This window comes from Danio rerio, chromosome 14, assembly GCF_052040795.2.
Source record: "Danio rerio strain M-AB ecotype USA chromosome 14, GRCz13ab, whole genome shotgun sequence".
Taxonomy (NCBI): Eukaryota; Metazoa; Chordata; class Actinopteri; order Cypriniformes; family Danionidae; genus Danio; species Danio rerio.
The window spans coordinates 57,179,693-57,185,796 of record NC_141034.1 but is presented as its reverse complement, the minus strand read 5'-3'; positions in this window follow the sequence as shown (position 1 = coordinate 57,185,796).

Below are 6,104 nucleotides of genomic sequence, written 5' to 3'. Positions count from 1 at the left end.
ACTTAAAGCTGGACAACATTGTACACTACATTAAATACGGGTTGTTTTTAAAATAGCAAATATGGAGCCAAATTAGTATAATAAAGGTGTAATTAAAAAAATAACGACCCAATATTGCTTTGTCCATCGTATTTGACTTTAAGGTGGGTTAAAACAACCCTATTTAAAAACAAATGTTATATGGACCTAAATGTGGAAGTATAATTTGTTTACTTGAAGAACATCACCCATTATTAGTTGGTCCACTGACTCTAATCTGGCTTAAAACAACCCAGTGTTTTCAGTTCTCTCAAACTGAGCTAAAAATGCTGGGTTATTTTTTTTAATCCTAAATATGGACCAAATTATGGAATTATAAATTAATTGAAAAACTGTATCTAATATTGGTCTGTCCATCATATTTGACTTGAATATGGGTTAAAACCCAGCATTTTAGTGTAGTTCTTTAACACTGTACAGGAAAATGGGTTGTTTTTAAAATATTGGCCCAAATTTGGAAGTAAATTATGTTTAATTGAAAAAGAACTTTGGTTTGTCCATCATATTTGACTTTACGATGAGTTAAAAACAACCCAGCATTTCAAGGGTGCAGTTCAGGATCACTGTACACTACAAAATGCTGGGTTATTTTAAAATACCAAATATACACCAAATTATGCGTTTAATTGAAAAACCCAATATTCATTTGTTCATCATACTTGACTTTAAGGTGGGATAAAGCAACCCAGCATTTGAGTTCTCCAACACTGTACACTAAAAATGCTGGGTTGTTTTTAAATACCGAATATGGAGCCAAACAAATTATGGAGGAATAATTTAGGTTTAATTGAAAACATAACCCAATATTGGTTGGTCCATATTTGACTTAAAGCTGGGTTTATTAAGTATAATAAGGGTGTAATTAAAAACAACAACACAATATTGGTTTGTCCATTGTATTTAACTTTAAGCTGGGTTAAAACAACCCTATTTTAAAAACACATGTCATATGGACCTACATCCATTCATTCATTCATTTTCTTGTCAGCTTAGTCCCTTTATTAATTCAGGGTCGCCACAGCGGAATGAACCGCCAACTTATCCAGCACATTTTTTTATGCAGCGGATGCCCTTCCAGCCGCAACCCATCTCTGGGAAACATCCACACACAAATCCCAGTAGATCAGCAGTTTCTGAAATACTCAGAGCAGCCCGTCTGGCAGCAACAACCATGCCACATTCAAAGTCTCTTAAATCCCCTTTCCTCCCCATTCTGATGCTCGCTCTGAACTGCAGCAGATCCTCTTGACCATGTCTACATGCCGAAATGCAGTCATGTGATTGGCTGATTAGAAATAGCGCATGTGTTTGGACTGTGGGGGAAACCGGAGCACCCAGAGGAAACCCACGCCAACACGGGGAGAACATGCAAACTCCACACTGAAACACCAACTGACCCAGCTGAGGCTCGAACCAGCGACCTTGAATGAGTGCGACTAAGCCACCGTGCCACCGGATATTTTATTTGACAATTTTTATGCTAATGCTATAAATTCTTAGAAAGTTTGCTCTCAAAATCTTGGAAATCATATGTTCATGATTTCATTGTTTTATTCACAACTAAAGCAGAGGCAGAGCCGAGATAAGACAAGATAAGATTTTATGTTATGATAAGATACGTTTTGATGACAGACTGTGTTATTGACAAAATTACAGTAGTCATTACAGCAGTCTTTCTTCTGTTATACACAGAGCATCATCACACTGCGAAATTGTCTCATTTTTTAGTCCAAATATCTAAAAATTCTTAAATCAAAAAGCATTTTATTCTTTATTGGATTGAGCTCTGGTGACTGTGGAGGCCATTTGAGTACAGTGAACTCATCATCATGTTCAAGAAACCAGTCTGAGATGATTGAGCTTTATGACATGCTGCGTTTCCTGCTGGAAGTAGCCATCAGAAGATGGAGACACTGTGCTCATAAAGGGATGGACATGGTCAGCAGCAATACTCAGGTAGGCTGTGGCGTTGATGCTCAATTGGTACTAATGGACCCAAAGAAAATCTCCCCCACACCATTACACCACCACCACCAGCCTGAACCGCTGATACAAGGCAGGATGATCCATGCTTTCATGTTGTTGAGGTCAAATTGTGAGTCGAGCATCCGAATGTGTGAGCAGAAATGGAGACTCAGAGCAGCAACGTTTCTCCAATCTTCTATTGTCCAGTTTTGGTGAGTCTGTGTGAATTGTAGCCTCAGTTTCCTGTTCTTAGCTGACAGGAGCGGCACCCGGTGTGCTCTTCTGCTGCTGTAGCCCATCCGCCTCAAGGTTGGTCATGTTGTGTGTTCAGAGATGCTCTTCTGCAGAGCTCGGTTGTAACGAGTGCTTATTTGAGTTACTGTTGCCTTTCTATCAGCTGGAACCAGTCTGGCCATTCTCCTCTGACCTCTGGCCTCATCAACAAGGCATTTGCACCCACAGAACTGCCGCTCACTGGAGATTTCCTCTTTGTCGGAGCATTCTCTGTAAACCCTAAAGATGTTGTGCTTGAAAATCCCAGTAGATCAGCAGTTTCTGAAATACTCAGAGCAGCTCGTCTGACAGCAACAACCATGTCATGTTCAAAGTCACTTAAATCCCCTTTCTTCCCCATTCTGATGCTCGCTCTGAACTGCAGCAGATCCTCTTGACCATGTCTACATGCCGAAATGGAGTTAGCTGCTGCCATGTGATTGGCTGATTACAAATAGTGCATGTGTTTGGACTGTGGGGGAAACCGGAGCACCCAGAGGAAACCCACGCCAACACGGGGAGAACATGCAAACTCCATGTGAACATGCAAACTCCAAACTGAAACGCCAACTGACCCAGCTGAGGCTCGAACCAGCGACCTTCTTGCTGTGAGGCCACAGTATTAACCACTGAGCCATCGTGTATAAATAGATTCATTATTTTTTAGTTAATTACTTACTTGTTTGTAAATACAGTGATGCACAGTATGAAAGGAAATACGTAGTTACATCACCCGTGTGTAGTTGGACAGAAACCAAATATATTTCTTTCAAATATTTACCCAAATTGAAAATATTATTCAATAAAAAATTATTAATTTAATAAAATTGAATGGGGCATCATGGTGGCTCAGTGGTCAGCACTGTGGCCTCACAGCAAGAAGATCACTAGTTTGAATCCCAGCTGGGTCAGTTAGTGTTTCTGTGTGGAGTTTGCATGTTCTCCCTGTGTTGGTGTGGGTCTCCTCCGGGTGCTCCGGTTTCAGTCCAAACACATGCGCTATAGGGGAACTGATCAACTAAACTGGCCATAGTGTATGAGTGTGAATGAGTGTGTATGGGTGTTTCCCAGTGTGGGTTGTGGCTGGAAGGGCATCTGGTGCGTAAAATATATGCTAAATAAGTTGTCGGTTCATTCCGCTGTGGCGACCCCTAGATTAATAAAGGGACTAAGCTGAAAAGAAAATGCCCGGATTGGCCAATCGGGAGGAGCGGGAGAGTTTCCAGTGGGCCGGTCTGTTTTTTGGCCGCGAGGGCCGGTGTTTCTTGCTGCTTGCACTCTCAGCAGTCGCACTTTTTTCATTTATTTATTTATTTGACCATGGCCTCACTCTTTTTATTCATTATTTTGCCGCAGCTCCGCTCTTCTTATTTAAAGTCTCGCAGAGCCCCATGAGCAAAATGCAGCCTGCAGTGGGCGTCGAGGAGAGTTGAAATCAAGTCAACTGTATGGTAATGAGCTATGACGTGGTTCAGCGGCAACCAATCAGAATGAAGACGTCCACCGCTTGATAGGAGTTCAAAGAACACAGACCTGTGAACTTTGGTCCCTATCACAGTTGTTCCCAAGGGTTTGATGATTGCGGTCGCCAGGTGTCCAATTATTTATAATGTTTTCTTACAGGTTCATGCATTGAATAAGTTACTGGCGAGTTACTGATGTGCATTAATGTTATATAAATTTATCTTAAAAAAGCGGGAATCTCACGCGACGTGACAATACAAAACAGTAATGCTGCTTCAGGATATTTCAGACATATGGACACATATTGGATAAAAAGAGCAAAGCCACACCACACGCAACTTGATTTTCCATTGTTATATGAATTTGATAAGAAGTGCGCAACATTTTCACGCTAGAAACATGTTTCATGCAGGAGTGTAACTGATATTTGCTGCAACGGCTCCTTTAAATATGAGATCAATGTAGTGAGTTTTGACGCTCTCGCTGCCGGAGCTAAAGGCAGAGAGCGTTGTCGCCAGGGCGGCCAGAGCGACCTTGGACGCTCTCGCCGCTTTCGGTGTGAACGTACGGTTACGACATCGTCGATCCGTGTTTGAGCAATTCTTTATTTATTTTTTTTATTGTTAAGACATAAAACTGTAAGGTTGTTGAACATTTGAAGTTCTAAAGCAGCTGTTTTAAGAAATAATATGCCACAATTAGGTTTGTTAAGTTTTTCCCAACAACAAGCAAAATAAGCTGCCAATGGGGTAAGCAAAGTAATCTTATGTTGAAAGGAAAAACAAGATTATTTTGCTTACCCCATCGGCAGATTATTTTGCTTTTTTTATTGAAAAACTTACTTAATTTTGGCTTATTACTTCTTAAAACAAGACAATATGTTTTGCTTGTCTAGAAAATGCATCTTGATTTAAGAACTTTTAGATATTTGCACTAGAAACCAGACAAAAATCTAAGTAAGAAAAGCATTTTTTGCAGTGTATAAGTTTAAGTGTTATAAATGAGACCCCTGGCATTGGTTTGATTTTGCATATCTTATTTATTGACATCCACATCAGTGCGAGTTTACACTGAACATTTTCAAGTTTATCGTTGGGCAAGACAGAGACATGTTTATATTGCACATTTTTAATACACAATCATAATGCAAACTGCTTAAACCTAAACAAGACGATTAAAAGAATCATGAAGTAATATAATAAATAAAAAGTACAGAGTTAAATTGGTTTAAAAATAACATTAAATGTGGTAAAACATCGACGCAGTGGCGCAGTAGGTAGTGCTGTTGCCTCACAGCAAGAAGGTCGCTGATTCGAGCCTCGGCTGGGTCAGTTGGCGTTTCTGTGTGGAGTTTGCATGTTCTCCCTGCATTTGCGTGGGTTTCCTCCACACTCCAAAGACATGCGGTACAGGTGAATTGGGTAGGCTAAATTGTCAATAGTGTATGGGTGTGTATGGATGTTTCCCAGAGATGGGTTGCAGCTGGAAGGGCATAAAACATATGCTGGATAAGTTGGCGGTTCATTCTGCGGTGGTGACCCCTGATTAATAAAGGGGCTAAGCCGAAAAGAAAATGATTGAGTGAATGTGTTAAACAGTGGCACTGTGGCTCAGTGGTTGGCCTTACGGCAAGAAGGTTGCTGGTTCGAGTCCCGGCTGGGGCTAAGCTGAAGGAAACTGAATGATTGAGTAAATTTACAAATCTCCTTTTGAAAAAGCAAAACAAAAACAAAATAACAATGGTTTTATTTAAAGGCACATGCATTTATCAATATAAAATTTCCCCAAAATGATCATTCATTCATTCATTCATTCATTCATTTTGTTTTCTGCTAAGTCCCTTTGCTCCAGTTTCCCCCACAGTCCAAACACTTACGCTATAGGTGAATTGGGTAGGCTAAATTGTCTGTAGTGTGTGTGTGTGTGTGTGTGTGTAAATGAGTGTGTATGGGGGTTTCCCAGTACTGGGTTGCAACTGGAAGGGCATTCGCCATGGATGTAAAACATATGCTGGAGTAGATGGCGGTTCATTCTGCTGTGGCGACCCCTGATTAATAAAGGGACTGCGGATGCACGGTGGCTCAGTGATTAGCACTGTCACCTTACAGTCGCTGGTTTGAGTCCTGGCTGGGTCAGTTGGTGTTTCTGTGTGGAGTTTGCATGTTCTCCCCGTGTTGGCGTGGGTTTCCTCCGGGTGCTCCGGTTTCCCCCACAGTCCAAACACATGCGGTTCAGGGGAATTGATTAACTAAATTGCCAGTAGTGTGTGTGTGTGTGTGTGTGTGTGTGTGTGTGTGAATGAGTGTGTATGGGTGTTTCCCAGTACTGGGTTGCAGCTGGAAAACACAAGTTGGTGGTTCATT